This window comes from Adiantum capillus-veneris, chromosome 23 (genome assembly GCF_014529385.1).
Source record: "Adiantum capillus-veneris isolate H3 chromosome 23, ASM1452938v2, whole genome shotgun sequence".
NCBI lineage: Eukaryota > Viridiplantae > Streptophyta > Polypodiopsida > Polypodiales > Pteridaceae > Adiantum > Adiantum capillus-veneris.
This window is the reverse complement of record NC_140953.1, coordinates 144,384,993-144,402,365: the sequence shown is the minus strand read 5'-3', so window position 1 is coordinate 144,402,365 and position 17,373 is coordinate 144,384,993. Positions and strand designations below refer to the sequence as shown.

At 42.3% G+C, this 17,373-nt stretch overlaps 1 pseudogene; it reads left to right on the top strand.

Moving 5' to 3' along the window:
- Window positions 1-3,885: 3,885 nt before the first annotated feature.
- Window positions 3,886-4,659, top strand: LOC147428749 (uncharacterized; annotated as a pseudogene).
- The last annotated feature ends 12,714 nt before the right edge of the window (window positions 4,660-17,373 follow it).

Sequence of the window (17,373 nt, the reverse complement as noted above, 5' to 3'; positions counted from 1 at the left end):
CTTTAAAAAATTTGTGGACATATCCTCGGACAGCACGTTGCATGCATACCTCTCCAACCCTTCAAACATGCGGCTGACCAAAATCATCGTAAACTCCTTACTGCCATTCTCTTTGACACCGTCAAGCTGCATATCCACCTTTTACTCCCGCTGTAACTTCTCAAAATTTCTCCCGGCCCATCTTCGACCCCCGAGTGGACTCCACAAGTCTTGCCATGTTTAGAGGTGACTCTCCTCTCTGCACCTCTTGGTGCCGCCTCCAATTAAATGTCGATGCCAAAAAGCTCCGTCTGCACCTACCTCAAAGTGTACCAGGGCGACAAAATGACCGACGGCAAGCTCGTCTCCGACACTCGCGCTGCTTGACTTCCTATTCGGTGCCACCGGAGCTGCTGTGACCAAGAGGGCGGCTTCGAGGCCATGGCCGAAATCATGGGTCTGAGCCACGGCCCCCTCGCCTTTCCATCACAGTTGCATCATAGAGCACTACCCAGCACCTTCTCCTACTGCCTTGACCGCATATGACTCGCCGAACTCTTCCACGCTCACGTTCACCACCGTCGACAGTCATATCGCACCCAACACCATCTTCACTATGCTCATCCTCAACCCTCAACATCCAATCTACTAGTACGACGAGCTTACAAGTATCAGCATCAGGAACTGTTTCCTCAACCTTACGCCTGGCCTCTTCGACATCGACCCATGCACTGGCGATGGCGGCTTACAGATTGACTCCAGTGCAGTCATCACTTGACTTCCTCTCATTGCAGCATACTGCACTCTCCGTGATACAACTCGAGGCCTCACAACTGCTTATTCCCCACAGCTTTCTCGAGTGAGCCTTACAAGGATCTGTTGGACACTTGCTTCTTCCTCGACGATGAAGGGCGCTGGAAGTCCTCTCTCTCTCTCTCTCTCTCTCTCTCTCTCTCTCTCTCTCTCTCTCTCTCTCTCTCTCTCTCTCTCTCTCTCTCTCTCTCTCTCTCTCTCTCTCTCTCTCTGTTTTTTAAAAAAATGAGAGAGAGAGAGAGGTGCTCGCCTCCTCTCTCCTACCAAGCCACTGTTTTGCAGCCTACCAGGCAAGCTCTGTTTTTTAAAAAACTGAGAGAGAGAGAGAGAGAGGTGCTCGCCTCCTCTCTCCTACCAAGCCACTGTTCGCCTCCTCTCTCCTACCAAGCCACTGTTTTGCGGCCTACCAGGCAAGCTCTGTTTTTTAAAAAACTGAGAGAGAGAGAGAGAGGTGCTCGCCTCCTCTCTCCTACCAAGCCACTGTTTTGCGGCCTACCAGGCAAGCTCAGAGAGAGAGAGAGAGAGAGAGAGAGAGAGAGAGAGAGAGAGAGAGAGAGAGAGAGAGAGAGAGAGGTGCTCGTCTCTTCTCTCCTGCCAAGCCATTATAGCTTGAGCGTGAGCTCGCCAACCCACTTTGGCCAGTATGCGTGCAGAAGTTGACGCAGGCAAGCTGAGTGTGTGTGTGTGTGTGTGTGTGTGTGTGTGTGTGTGTGTGTGTGTGTGTGTGTGTGTGTGTGTGTGTGTGTGTGTGTGTGTGTGTGTGTGTGTGTGTGTGAGAGAGAGAGAGAGAGAGAGAGAGAGTTGTGGCTTGGGGAAAGCATGTGGTGCAATCTCCAGGGCTTCAAGAGGGAGAAGAGGGATGTTGACGTGTTGAGAGCGCCGGCCTTGTCTACTCCATCAAGCTTGCCATAGCTAAGAGCTGTCGTAGTAAGCGATGGAGATTCCGTCAATGTAGACACCTCGGACCGATGCAAATCTCATTCAAGCTGGTGTTATTGAGTGGTATTCCAAACTTGTTTCCTTCACCACATTGCCGAGGTCTCTCAAGCTTGTTTGAAAGAGAGGGATGAGCAAGATTGTTAGTGATGAGAGAAGAGGGAGCATGATTGATCACAGATGAGGCTAGTATATCTTGCAAAATAGTGTGGTCGATGGGGTGCAAAGGAAGACGCAACTTAGAGATGTGATGGGAGGAGGAGTACACGCCAAGGTTGAACTTCAATTGAAGAAGGAGGGAGGGTGGCAAGGGGAGGGATGGTGGGGGCAATGGGGGGTGACAGGGGCCATGATTGTACGAGGAGAGGGTAAGGTTAGTACAACATAGGGAACGAGAGGGGGAGGAGCTTTTGAGGTTGAGAGAGAGAGAGAGAGAGAGAGAGAGAGAGAGAGAGAGAAGAGAGAGAGAGAGAGAGAGAGAAGGGGGGGGGGGGGGAAGGGATAATGTAAGGAGGAGGAGATCCGAGAGAGTCTCCGAGAGAAAGAGAGAGAGAGAGAGGAGAGAGAGAAGAGAGAGAGAGAGAGAGAGAGAGAGAGAGAGAGAGAGAGAGAGAGAGCCTGGCAATGTCAGTGTGTCTATTTGAGGGGTCATAAAAAAGGGAGCGGGGGTTTCAAGGGACAAGAAGAGGAGTTGAGGGAAGGGGACAAGTCTCTGAGTAATTTGAGAGGCGTTACACACACTAAAAATACACAGAGAGAGAGAGAGTAGAGAGAGGAGCAAGAAACTCGAGTAGTAGCGGCTGCCCATCGCCCAACAGGGCGAGACAAAGCAAAGAACTCAGAGCCGCTGCCCCCCCCCCCCCCCCCCCCCCCCCCCCCCCCCCCCCCCCCCCCCCCCCCCCCCCCCTCTCGAAACTCCCACAACTTTTGGTCTTCGCTCAAATCACATCATCTTTAGATCCCCTTTTCTTAACAATTTTCTTAAAATCATGCACACGTGCACACACACACTCGCTACACCTGCAATAGCTCAAACCTTTGGCTGCCATCACGCCTTCTTGTGTCCACAGTCCTTGCACATGTGACCATGTTCCCATCCTCTTCACTAGCACACGGACAAGAGAGACGGAGACAGCCTATCCCACCGCAGTTGCCCATCACCTGCTATATTGCTTCAACGTAGAGCAATAAACCCCTCCCCACCTCCTCACGCATCTGTTTCGCCTGCACCATATAGCAAATCATGCAAAAGTGTGTGTGTGTGTGTGTGTGTGTGTGTGTGTGTGTGTGTGTGTGTGTGTGTGTGTGTGTGTGTGTGTGTGTGTGTGTGTGTGTGAGAGAGAGAGAGAGAGAGAGAGAGAGAGAGAGAAAGAGAGAGCTTGGCAGCCTGCATGTCACCACATCTGATTAAGAAACCGGTATCTCCAACAGATACTCCCTTCTGCCAATTTGTTCAAAATGACTAGCCATATTCGGTTCAACCGTTCAACTGTTCAAGAAAAACAATTTTTTCAAACATACAAATTTCTTTTGTTGAATTTGTTAAGAGAAAGTTTAAGAAAATTAAGCTTATTTTTTGGGGCTTTACACTATTTTTCTCTATATTGTGGCAGAATTTCCCCCTTTCCGCTTACCCTCAACTAGCCTACTACTCGGTTCAACATACTGATAGGTTCATTATTATATTTGTTGCAATCTTGCCAAGATTCCAAAATAGGTGGAACTTCTTGTTTATGTGCAAGGCGATGACGTTTGGGATATTTCAGTTAACAAAGATTGGAGCTTAAACTTTGAGAATACTTAGCCCTCTAATTTGAACTGATAGGTGACTACACTTTCATCATTGATGAAAGCGTTGTGCACAAGAGAAAGAAGAGCTCTTATATATGCAGGGAAATCCCTTTCCCAAGGTGCATATCCATAATATATCCACTTGCAATGCAATCTTTACTTTTATTGATGAAACAAAATTTGATCTTGCCTTTCATTTTGAGTATGGTATTGTTACATTTTTTCGGTTTCCAATCTACAAATTTTGGGTGTGTATATGGTAGTTCATGAGGTCGAGTTGTTGAGGATGTCTATAATTTGTGTTAAGAGATTTAAACTATTTCATGTGCTTGTGATGTTTTGTGGGCTATTAAATGTCATATATAAATGAATTTTAAGTCAATTCAAATCATTTTTAAGTCTCTTGAGTTTGTGAGCTCAGTTGCTCTTATCACCATCGCCTCTTGCTCTTGCATTTGTCTGACACTACTACTCTACCTCTTGATCTCTAGTACTCCTTTGCCATGGCAACCCCCTCGTGATGTGCTTATCACAGAATTAGAGAATATCAACCTCCTTTTCTTGGTGAAAAATATTCTCCTTGTATTGAGGTTTCGATTGACATGGAGGCCACCGTAAACATTCTCGCCAATATCTTTCAAAATTTCATGAGCTACATGGAGACATACATAGCAAAGTTCGGGATAAAAATTGATGGGGAAGAAGGATTATGGCTTCCTGTTGAGTTTCTTAAGCACTACTTCCAAGATGAAAAGAATTTTTGCTTCAAATTACTAAGGATTATCAAAGGGTTGAACCATACGGACTCTTAGAGAAGTGGACGATGACACCATCATTCATATAGCCATGGGGGAAATTGGCTAGACATTTCTCAAGTGGGACATTGTTTTGGCCGTGATAGTGCTTGAGGGCATTGACAAGGCAAAAGGAAATGGCAAAGTGAAGGCAGGAGGTAGATCCAAACAAGGCGCATCGGAGCTTCTTCATGGGGTCAACCCCAAAGGGGAAACCTTGATAGCTCACAAAGAGGCCTCCATGGCATTGGTTCTATTAAGTGATGTTTTGCCACATGAGGAGGAGGATAGGATGTTAGACGGAGGAGCAATGAACGAGGAGGCTTACGACCTTGTGATACTATAACTAAATCTTGTGGTAATCAAGGGGTCCAAATTATTTTTTCTAGATGACATTGCACATGCTTTTGAGATGCATCAAGATGAGGACCTGTCTATGATTTCAATGTATGCAGAGCTTTGAGATATGGAGGATCCAACCAACCACGCATCTTTCTCTACTTGGTCCTTTGATGTCTTTATTGGACCTTTTGCATCCTCTGTAGGCTTTCTAGCAGCCTTATCCGTAGAAAAGAAGAAATGATAAGTAGGAATGAGCTTTGAATAATATTATCTGCCTTAAGAACAAAATAGAACCAAATTTCCCACATGTCATCTTTCTATTTCTTTCCCTTTCCATCATTTGTAGTCTACAAGATGGAAGGATTGTTGTCTATTGCTTCAATTGCATTGTACCTCATTGATGAAGGATCGCCTTTTGCTTGAGCTTCCTTCTCAAGATCATCTTTGTCTAATGCACCTCCCTTTTCAACATGTATGTGCACCTTTGGAAATTGTTATTCACAAGTACCATAGTCTTGCACTTCACACTTTACTACCATATCTATTATGTGATCTAGATCGTCATTGAGGCTAATGACAGCATTTGACCAAGATTAGCATGGAAGCTAACATTATGGAAAGGTGGTTGCAAGGCTGAAAATGGTAGCTACCACTCTACCACGGCGATCGTGATGGACTGGTAGCTACCAATTCTAGTGTGGTAGCTACCATGCTAACAATGGTAGTTAACACAATCAGAGCCTAGCAATAATCTTTCCAGGGAGTAGCATGCCAGCTAACCATGTAAAGGTGGCTACCTGGCTAGTGGTGGTTGCTACCACTCTATCAGGGCAACCATGACGGACTGGTAGCTACCACTATCAACTTAGTAGCTACCTTTACCAAGACACACTTGGGAGATCTACCACTATGAGATTGGTGGCTACCATGCTGATAGTAGTAGCTAACACTCTACCATGAATACAATGGCCTAGCATGGCAGCTACTACCACTATTACATTGGTTGCTACCAAGTTGATAGTGGTAGCTACCTTGCCACCAACATGATAGCAGATTGGTAGCTACCACCATCATAATGGTACCTACCAATTTGACAATGGTAACTATCTTGCCACTTGAAAGACTTCCATGGTAGAATGGTAACCCATGACGAGCTAGCACTACTAGGCTAGTAGCTACCTAACTAAAGGTGGTGATGACGTTACTAATAGTAGGACTTCCATGGGGCAATGGTAGCTAATGGTAGAATGATATCTACCATAGCCTACCACAACCATGTTGGCAGCTACTAAGCTGAAAGTGGTAGCTATCTTGCTACCAATAAGACTTCCATTGAAAAATGGTATCTACCACTACCATATTGTTAGATACCTTTACCAGGAATAGCATGGCAGCTACCACTATGAGACTGGTAACTACCAGTCTCATAGTAGATTCCAGTCCAATACTAGTAGCTACCAGTCTGATACTAGTAGCTACTAGTCTAGGCAATGGACAATCTAACCACTAGTAGCAACCAATGTGATCTTGGTAAGTACCAATCTCATAGTGGTAGCTACCTCTATGAGACAGTTGTAGCTACCACCCTAACACTTGTAGCCACCACTATGTGACATTGACCAATCCATGGTCATTATTAATAACTATCATACAAGAAGCTACAATAAGCAGGGTTCCCTTAATAATAGACAAATAGAAAATAAGTTTTAGCTCAATGCTAAAAAATCAAGTTAGGGTGTATATCATAGTCCATGCTTTTGGATGCATCACAATTGCTCAAGAGCACCAGTGATGGTTTGGTTTTTGATTGAACTCCTTGGAAATTGGCATCAATACTGTCGAGCATCACCATAGACCGCATGGCTCATGAAATGGGTTGCATGCATTCCATCTCCATGCATGTATATTGCCACTTGCAGCAATGTGACCAAAATAGTACATGTGAAAGGCATGATTGTAGGGCAGCAAAAACATGCCAAGTGCATCATCATTGTCCATTATCAACTTGCAAAAGCACTACAAAATTTTTGCAAAGAAAAGGAGCCCATATTCATAGGTGGAAATTTTGATGGAGGCACAAACAGCAAAATTGTACTTCTTTTGACTTGCATGCTTCTCACACAATCCATCTATGCACGTGCAAACACCTCCATTTTCTTTATTTAATCTCTCTTCTCTTGTGCCCTAGCCATAGCCTCAGCTAATTCCTTGTCCATGACAAATCCTTACAATTTTTGGATTGTCAGTGATAACTTGCTGACAATATTTTTAAGTTGCTCCACATGCATTGCATCCACAACATCCATGCTATCTTATGCCTTCTATAATGCAGCCTTTGCATCCTTCACGTGCCCTCTGAGACTTTCCACTAGGATATTTGCACCTTCATCTTGGTGCACATCTAGATGATTTATGTAATTCAAGCTTCTTGGTAGATTCATTACACTCTGAGATGTGAGGGGCAAAGGAGAAATGGAAAATTGCCCATCTCTATTTCATTGCCTACAATTTGTTTGCATCCTTATGTGTGATCATACTCACCAAAATTGACATGTCCCTTCAACTGATCGTATAGAAATCCCTTGGAAACTACTTTAGTCACCTCCATACCATAATTTCTTGGAGGTTCTTGATACATAGATGTGAGCAATGTATAAGACTTGCTCCAAAACTATGGCTTCACATCGCTACATTTTACTTTACTACCCCTCTTTGCCACCTCCTTAAAGCATTTCAACCGGTCTTTGTTTGTGAAGTCTGCCTTGGTCAGGGATCTTGCATCCACTCCTGAGTTAAAAAGGTCATATACTTCATGTGCTTGGGCTTTCTTCATGCAAAAAAATGTCTTCCTTTCAAAAGGCACATAAGGAATGCACCAACGAAAATACAAGGGAAAAAAAATACATCAATGCATGGGAAGCTACCCAATAGAAGTTCCGCTAAAAATGCATGAATGCACAAACATGTAGAAGAGACATGTATGCTTGAATGCAAACATGCAAACATGCATGTCTCTAACCAAGGTTTTCAATGCAGTCTTGAATAGCTTACGGATCCTAAATGCATGCACAGATATCTAGCCTCTAACCAAGGTTTTCTTCAAATCAAGCTTATAAGCTTATGAAGCGTGGAAACAATAGTATTGTGTGTAGAGACACCAACAATAGTTAAATACATGAATGCATGCACTAGCAATACATGAAATGCAAAGTCTAAAAAACTTATTAAACACATAAATGCATGCAATAGTACCTCTGTGTTGGGAATGATGCCATCTACCATCTTTGAAGAAGTGGAGGCCTTGCATGAAGTAGTGAAGACCTTCTTTGTCCTCTTCTTGGCAGGGGATGTCAATGGTGTGGACAAAGAGGAGTCTGAGAATGGAGGAGAGGTAGATAGAGAACGGGTTTCTTTCCTCCCTCCTTTTGACCTACCTTCCTTTGCTTCAGCTAAAGGAGTTGCTCAGCCCCTAGCATTGCCCACCCTCTACAACCGTAGATCAACAGGCTTCATGTTTGCATAGTAAGGTGTTGGCCCCCACTACTTTCACACATGTAGTGAAACTACAATTTCAAAAGAGAAGCTTTTGCACCAATTCTTTTCTACCTTATAAAATATTCTTAATGTTCACTCACGTAGCTACCAAACATCCCATCCCCTTGCTACAAACCCCCAAAAAATAGGTAGCTAGTATACCACCTATTTATGCATATACCCCTATACATGAGTGTCATAAACTTCATTGGTTCATTGCTCAGCCCAAATGGCATGACCAAGAACTCATAATGTTCAAAACAAGCTTTAAAAAAGATCCTAGCAATGTCATGTTCCCTAGTGAGGACTTTACGATACCCCCAATTTCAAGTCAATTTAAGAAAAATATTTTTCCTCATGGAGCTAATCAAACAGCTCATCCATACGAGGCATAGGGTGCTTATTCTAAAATGCAACTAAGTCAAGAGCCATACAATTCATGGACATCTACAAGGATCCATCTTTGTTCTTTAGAAGAAGCATGGGCAATGCCCATGGCAAAGAGCTGGGATGTCTGAAGCCTTTCTTCAAAAATTCAGCCAATCGTTCCTCCACTTCTTGGTGCTTCAATGTGCTCAAGCAATAAGCAGTATTTCTTATCAATTTGGATCCTTGTAGCCCTCATTGTTGCTACCAGTCAAACATGATAAGGTAGCAAGCGTATACATTGTGAATGCTACCATGTCCAAACATACAACACAACTCAATCAAGAATATCAATGGTGCTGCAAGGAGACTTCAATCTCCTTGTGGTTTGATGGCTTTTTCATCATGCTCAAATTGTAGCATATTGTGTGATTAGCTACAAGCCAGAGAGACCTAGGCTAAAAATCCATTTCCTACCCAAATACACATATGCTCTAGCTGGTGCACGACCTAAAAGCCCAAGACTAACCTAGTACTCTCTATACCTAAAACGATAGTATTCCATACTATTTTTTCATAGCCATTTTCTCATCCTAGAGTATACTCATGGTCACTAGGAGTCTCTGAAAACTTCAACTTTTTGACTAGCAAGTAGATCAAAAAATTATGTGTTGCCCCATCGTCTATGACCCTACAAATCATGCCAGAAAATCTAACTAGCTCATGTAGTCCCTTCATAAGAGGCTTCCACATAGACTATGTCAATGCGCAAGTGTGTGAGCTATCCATGTAATCCACGGTTACCTCCTTGAGCTATGTGGAACAAAGAGGAAAGTGTTCAATTGTATGCATCTAAAGAGAGTACTTCCTCTCCCACTTGGCCTCACTAGGCCCACTATCTAAAGTTGTATTTGGACACTCAACATTTGTGTGATTGACCTTATTGCAGTTAAAGAAAAAAAATCCCTTTTGCACTTTCTTGTGTTGTTGTTGCTTTAGGGTTTTGTGTTGGTTTTCTCTCTCAATGGGTATGGTTTCTACAACTGCCCCCCACTCTGGCCTCTATGATCATGTTGCTCTCCCTTTTTCATTATTTTTAATTTTTGTAAATCCCGATACTTTTTTGGCTTGATTTGTATGGTGTGAACCATTATGGCACTTGATGCCATTGTATATTTGCACATTAGGAGCACATGTATCTTTCTTAGACCTCTTAACAAAACCATGTAACAAGAAAGAGAGCTTTTCTCATTATTCTGTCTCAAGTTTGAGTCTATACAAGGGGTATAGCATTTCCTGCACTATTAACATCTAGTGCAACATACTTGCCTTGATGAGATGGACTTTTCTCTCTGAAAACTTCATAGTGGAAGCCATGCGATCAAACCATGGTGCACCTAGGATAACATCTTCATTCTTGAGTGGAGAGATGAAGAAATATTCCTTATCAACACAACTTTTCACATGGAGCCTTAGCTTCCCAATCAATGGAGTGACTAACACCTCTTGCCCCTTGAAAGCTCTATCTGCTTGTACCACATCTCCCATCTCAAAGTCATGAATTCCTAGCTTGGTAGCTAGCTCCATTGAAATAAAGTTGTGCGTAGATCCAGGGTCAAACAATATGAAAGCATCATGCTCTCTTACTTTTCCCCAAGCATAAGAGAGTAATGCTCCACTACAATGTCCTTCCAATTTTAGAGCTTCCACCATGGTGGCTCTTGGAGGTTCATGTTGCAGAATAGGGTTGCAAGGAAACACACACAGCTTGAAGAAGATGAAGAAGCTCAAGCCACACAACAGAGAGTTTTCTTGCTTAGTGCACAATGGAAAGATAAGTTATCCCTAGAATGTAGGGCCATATATACAATGCATGGGGGGGAAAACCTCCTAGAGAGGGGAAAAATGCCCCGACAGTCTTAAGTGTGTTCACGCACATCACTACCACATGTGTATGGTAGCAAATCCCCCCCAGAAATGATGCAGTGAGCAAGGGTTGGCATCTAGTGTAAATGGAAGTGCCATGCCCAGAGGACATGATCAATCCACAAAGCGGAGTAAGCCCAAAGATTTGCAAAAAGCTTCAAACCTCTCACCCAGGCAAAGCCAGTACATAGCAATGTCTCTATGTAACTTGTTTGACACAAGGCAATACCACCATCATGCTGCTTAAATTGTATGCCCGAGTAATGATGCAATACGCACAATTCTTTCATCTTGAAAGTAGCATTCAAATCAGCCTTAAGTTCAACAATATGTGTCTTCTTTGGTCCATTGATCAGCAAATCATCAACATAAAGAACGAAGATGAGAAATACATCACACACGCGCTTGACATACAAGGTGCTTTCTTTTGGATTGTTACAAAAGCATTATTTAACCAAATGAGCGTCAGCTTTCTCATACCAAGCATGAGGACACTGCTTCAACCCATACAAAGCTTTTTTATATTTGCACATTTTATCTTCTTATCATTTCTTGACAATACCGCAAGGTCACATTACATAAACATCCTCAAATATATCACCATTCAAGAAAGTAGTAACAATATCTGATTGATGTACATCCCATCCAAAATGAGTTGCCAATGCACATAGAAAATGCACAATAATCATACAACAAGTGGGAGCAAAGTCTCCTCATAATCTATGTGTTTTTGTTGTTAATAACCTTTTGCAGTAAGTTGAGCCTTATAGCGATCAATCCTACCATATGTCTTACATTTCAACTTGTAAATCCACTTCGTACCAATGGGCTTTTTGTCAGGGGGAAAACCACATAAATTCCATGTGTCATTTTCTATAAGTGCATTATATTTTGATTTCATGGAAGCCATCCACAATTTTCAAAATTACGTGCTTCATCAAAAGATAGAGATTCCTCTACATCACATAAGCTAGAAACACCCAAAGCATCACAATTTGATGCATAAGATGCATGGCAAGAATCTAAATGAGTACAACTAGACAAAGGTGCATCCAATTTACTATCATGCAAAGTATGCGCACCAACCATTTTGGCATACCTCTAGCTTTCTCATTCTTAGTCCTTTCCACGTCAAGTACATCATGTACATTTGCATCAATAATAGGCTGATCTGTAGCATTTTTTGAAACCCCCATAGGCTGTATATTTGCCTCATTGGAATTTACATTCAAGTTTCCACCACTAAAAGAGGCAAAAACCTGTCATAAACGTCATGTGAGCTTACATTATTGTCTCCTGTACATGATAACAAGGGCTAAGCAGAATCTTCCTCAAACACAACATCTCATGAAACCAAGATATGCTTTGTTTGTGGATGGTTCAACATGTAACCTTTTATTTTAGTATTGTAACCAGCAAAAATGCTTTTAAAAGCCTTATCGTCCATTTTTTTGCATTGCGTTTGTGGCACCAAAGCATAAGCTAAACAACAAAAAACGTTCATGTTATCAATAGATAGCTTCCTGTCATGCCATGCTTCATAAGGAGTCATAGACAACAAAGATTTGTAGGACACCTATTAAGTGCATAAGTAGCACACATAATGGCCTCAAGCCAAAACGGATGTGGCAAATCTTGACTCTTGGCCCCATACATCGTGCCATCTCCATAAGCGACTTGTTTTTTCTTTCAGAAACACCATTTTGTTGAGGTGTATATGGCACTATATGCTGAACTCATGAGACATATACTCCCTCCCTCGATCTGAATGGATGGTGCCCATAGTGCATTTGGAGACATATTCAACCATGGCCAAAAATTGCTTGAAGCACATAAACACTTCATACTTAGCTTTAAGTGGATGCACCCATGCATGCCTAGAGTAATCATCAACGAAAGATGCGAAGTAAAGGTAATTTCCCAAGGATAGATTTTGCATAGGCCCACAAACATCACTATGTACAAGCTGCAATCTGCATGTATCCATAATCGAACCATCCTTTGGAAACTTTGAATGCTGCATCTTACCCAAAATACAGCCTTCACAAGCATGCTTCATAGGTGCTTCAAGAGGTGGCAAAGAAGCAACTTATCATATTTTTGCAAATGTAGCAAACTGGCAAAATTCACATGTGCATGCCAAATTTTTGCATTTGAAACAACCTTTGAATCCACAATTGCATTCGCAAAATTTTGCCCACACTTGTCATACAAAGTGAGCTTATACAACCCATGGCACAAAATGCCAGATGCAATAATTTCATTTTACCAAAGTTGAGATCATTAATTGTACATATGTTATCCACAAATTTCACAACAAGACCAAATCTAGCTAGTGTGAATACAGATAAAAGGTTCTTTTCTATCCCAGTTACATAAAGTGCGTTAACAAGTGTGAAAGAACTGCCATTCACAATAGCCAGCACAATCTTTCCAACTTCCTGGTGTTGGGTATGCAAGCCCTTGTGCATCTAGCCTATGGGAAACTCCCTTTATGGAGCATGCATGTGACTTCACTTGGACTCCAAGTTATGCATGGCGAATTTGCCTTTTATATTGTAAGGATTTCAATACAAGAATAGCGTGTTATTTTTTCTAGCTCTCTCTCTCTCTCTCTCTCTCTCTCTCTCTCTGCAGCACCGCACCTCCTCGCCATGGCACTTCTCAGGCTTCACCCCCCTTAGGCCTGCAACCCCATCAATTGGTATCAGAGCCCAGGTGGGCCGCCAAACCAGGGAGGAGCTTGGCTCGACTCAGTTTGCAAGAAACATTGCTTGCAAAGAAGAGAAGGTCGCCACCTTGCTCAGAAATTCGCAGCATCACCGTCAGCAAGTTCGCCCTAGCTTGGAAACAGTTTTCAATACATCACTGTTACGACACTGGGCACCCTCCTGTTGTAGTGGTTAGCTGCAATTGGGATAGCTGGCGTAATGGTTAATTATGTGCTATCTATTTATATTATAATTGAGTTGATGATGATTTGTAGAGTGGAATGTGGGGAGTTGATGAAGAGGCGTCGGCAATTACTCTTGGCCATTTTATAATTGCACAGTATTTTAGAATCTCATTTCAATAAGCCACTATGGCTCTGTAAATATTTGTAGTGGGAACTCCCCTTATGGGTCATGCAAGAACTAATGAGCTTCACTCATTTACAAAAGTGAAGTGGTTGTAAAAAGAGAGGGGCCTCAATTTTTGGCACCTTAAACTCAAAAATAATATATTAAATACCAACTCCACAAGAGAGGTGCCGTGGAGTTTGGGGCTAGATTTAGGCCTTTCTCTTGCAGATTCTCCTCTCTACTCTCTTAGGCTATGGTTATTTTGCTGTGTACTCTCTAATCTAGTCTCCATCCCTTACACATCTCTTACACTCTCTTACAAGCATGTCTATGTCAATTCTATGTTCACTGTGTGTGTGTGTGTGTGTGTGTGTGTGTGTGTGTGTGTGTGTGTGTGTGTGTGTGTGTGTGTGTGTGTGTGTGTGTGTGTGTGTGTGTGTGTGTGTGTGTGTGTGTGTGTGTGTGTGTGTGTGCTTGGAAATTGGAAGAAGAGGTGGACAGGTTGATGGTGATGCTTGGGAGTTTGTGTTGAATAGTTTAAGCGTATGATCTCCCCCTCTTCTCCCAACAGTGGTATCAGAGCTAGCAGGTTCGAGTTAATTGGCAACACATTTCAACTGCAAGAAAGGAGATTCTTGAATTCACAATCTCGAAAATTGCAATTTATCAAATTTGCAATACAAAGACTCAAGGAATTGTGGAAATTCAAAGCTAAGTCGGTCAAATTTGCAAAACAAATCTGGCTTGGTCACTAATTGGCGGTGAATCGGGGACTAATTGGCAAGCAGCTTTCAATTGCGGGTGAATCGGCGGCTAATCGGCAAGAAGAAAGCAAAGGCTTGGAGGGTCGAAAGGATTCAATCCAGTAACTGGTTGTTATGGAGCACGGTATCGTAAAGCATAAATAGGGAGGAAAGAAAGAAGGGCAGTTGGGCAAGCGGGCAAGATTAACTTTCCAACAAAATTCATTGGCTTCTGGCAACTGCCGAGCCTGCGTGGGAAGCAGCACTTGTAGTCGAAAGGCTACTCTGTCGACCTGCTCGAAAACGGCCGAAGTTGGCATCAATAGGAACGCCTTGCCCGTGGGAGTGATTTTGCCTCCTGGCACGTGCTCAGTGGAGGACCACATAAGCCTGCAGGTCTCCATCATCTCCGGCGCGCTGTTGTCCTCACTGTCTGCAACGCCAAGTGAAGCTTTTCACACCTTTTTTTTCTCTAAAGTAAAGGCCATGCATGCAATCGATTGCCCATTGGACATCCAAGGCCGCCCATTATAGTTACCAGTTTTTTTTTACCAAAAAACCTTCAAAGGCTTTTCACTTGCCGACTGCAGACCTTCAATACCTTGTTAAATCAAGCTCCAAAGCATTTTCCTTGATGCCTTGGCCGCCCATTGCAGGTTTTGGTTTTACAAAAACAGAAAAAAAAAAAGGAGGCAAAACACCCATTTATTTAAGCGGTCTATCACCCCTTTCTCCTCAACAGAAACCGATCAGTTATTTTCGGAAGGCCATCAGCCCCACTCTTTGCCCTTTCAACGATCACAGTTATAATTCCAAAAGGGCGAATTCTTCAATCGACGTACACATACCAAGCAAAATAATAGTTCAATGACCTTTGGCTTTTCCTTTCACGGAAGCCGATTCTACTCATTCAAGCTATGGTAAACCTTACTTTACATTACCAACTGTGACTACCATTAATTTTGGGAATACGGGAGATCGGGTGCCACAAAATTCGACCGGCTCGCAGACGCACAGTCGGACTGTCTATTTTTCTGGCAATTTCTTAGCACATCGCCATTCCAGATTGGACACCACCGCTATTTCTCAGCTAAGTACATTACATTTCTGTTATTTATTTTACTCTTTTATTCCGCATATTGCATCTGTGAATATCACCAAAGAGCCTTTTTAAGCATTACCATTTAAATATTTAAATAAAAAAATAAAAAAGAGAAAAAAAATTAAAAAAAACCACGCAATCATGGCACACCTTCCTCAGGCACCCACGATTGCGGAACAACTTCAAAATCTGCAACAATCACTCACATATGAACGCATGCGAAGGCAAGAACTTGAAGATAAATTGTTGCATTCTGTACGCACCGAATCTACACCGGCACCCAAGAAAAACAAAATTAGCAGAAAAGCCTTCACTTTCAAGGATTTTGATGGCACTAAAGATGTTAGCACGGTTCTAGCATGGGTTAGTCAACTAGATGACTATTTTCATGATGAAGACTTTCTCGAGTGTGAAATGGTAAAATGTGCATCAAATCATCTCACTAGCAGTGCTGCATTGTGGTGGAATGCCACCAAACAACATGGAAGAAGACCACGCACCTGGCATGCATTTAAAAAAGTTTTTTTACCCCAATTTTTGCCCACACAGTACAAAGCTAAAGCACGACGTCAATGGGATTTAATTCGATAGGGTCGAAATGAAGATGTATAGGGTTACACTGACCATTTTCAGAATTGTTTAATTCAATTGCCAGCTATTGAACATGTTAGTCGCAGGAAATTGAAGCGAAAGTACATATCAGGCTTGGCACTACAAATTGGTACTGAGGTCGATCTGTTCGAACCAGATTCTCTGTAAAAGGCTATTAATTTGGCTCTCAACGCAGAAAAGAAGAAAGGTGGACAATCCTCTCACACTGATCAACCTGTTGACACTAACCGCAACAAGAGACCTCCTTTCTCTACTAACTTTGACAGCAACAAACACCAAAGCCGTACTTTTTTCAAGAGACGTAGATTTGACAATTCTCCTACAATTGCTCAACCTCTTACAAGTAACAACAACACCAACACCCAACAACGAGGCAACCAGAATTCTTTCAACCAACGTTCTCCTCCAACTTCTAATGGTAACAAAAAGGTGAAATGTTTTAAATGCTTGCAGTATGGTCACTATGCAGATAACTGCCCAACGGGTCATGCTAAGGCCAATGGTCAATCCAATGGCCATTCCAATGGAGTCAACAGAAATTCAAGTCAAAACCCCTTCAACAACAACCACCCCAATGGAGCTACTCTTAACCTCATCGAAGATGCTACTCCCGATGACAATGAAGTGGAAGCCAATTACGGTGAGGGATATGATCCTGATTATGATAACGATGACAACCCATCCTTAGGTACTCTTATATCTCCTCACACTTTGTTTAAAGTGCAAGGCACTGTTAAGGGTGAAAGTGTCACCATTCTGTTAGATGATGGTAGTAGCCATGATTTCATTTCCACACGATTGGCACAACAAATATCTCTCTCTGAAATCTCATCACCTCACAAGGTCAAAATTGTTTTTAATAATCAACGTTTTAATTGTAAAATCCAAGTTACTATTGAAGTTTGCATGGTGAATTCACACAAGCACGTACATTTTTGGTAGCACCATTGCATGGTCTTGATATGATTTTGGGAATGCCATTTCGTCATGAATTTGACCCGTTGATTAATTATAAAACACGTACAATGTCTCTCACTCATAATAATAAAAATTTCTCCATCCAAGCAACACTGGCACATCAAAAATTTCCACTCCTCTCTCACACTCAAGCCAAATGAGCAATTCGAAAACAGGGGAAAACATATTTAGTATTGGTAAATCAAATTTCTATTGAAACTAAAACTTCACCTAACTCCACACACGATGAATTTCTCTCACAATTTAAAGATTGTTTCATGCATGATATGCCACCTGGAATTCCACCATCACGCCCAGAAGACCACAAAATTGACATTATACCGGGTAGTGAACCTCCTTGTAGAGCACCTTATTGTGTAAATCCAACCGCACACAGGGAGATACAAACTCAAATT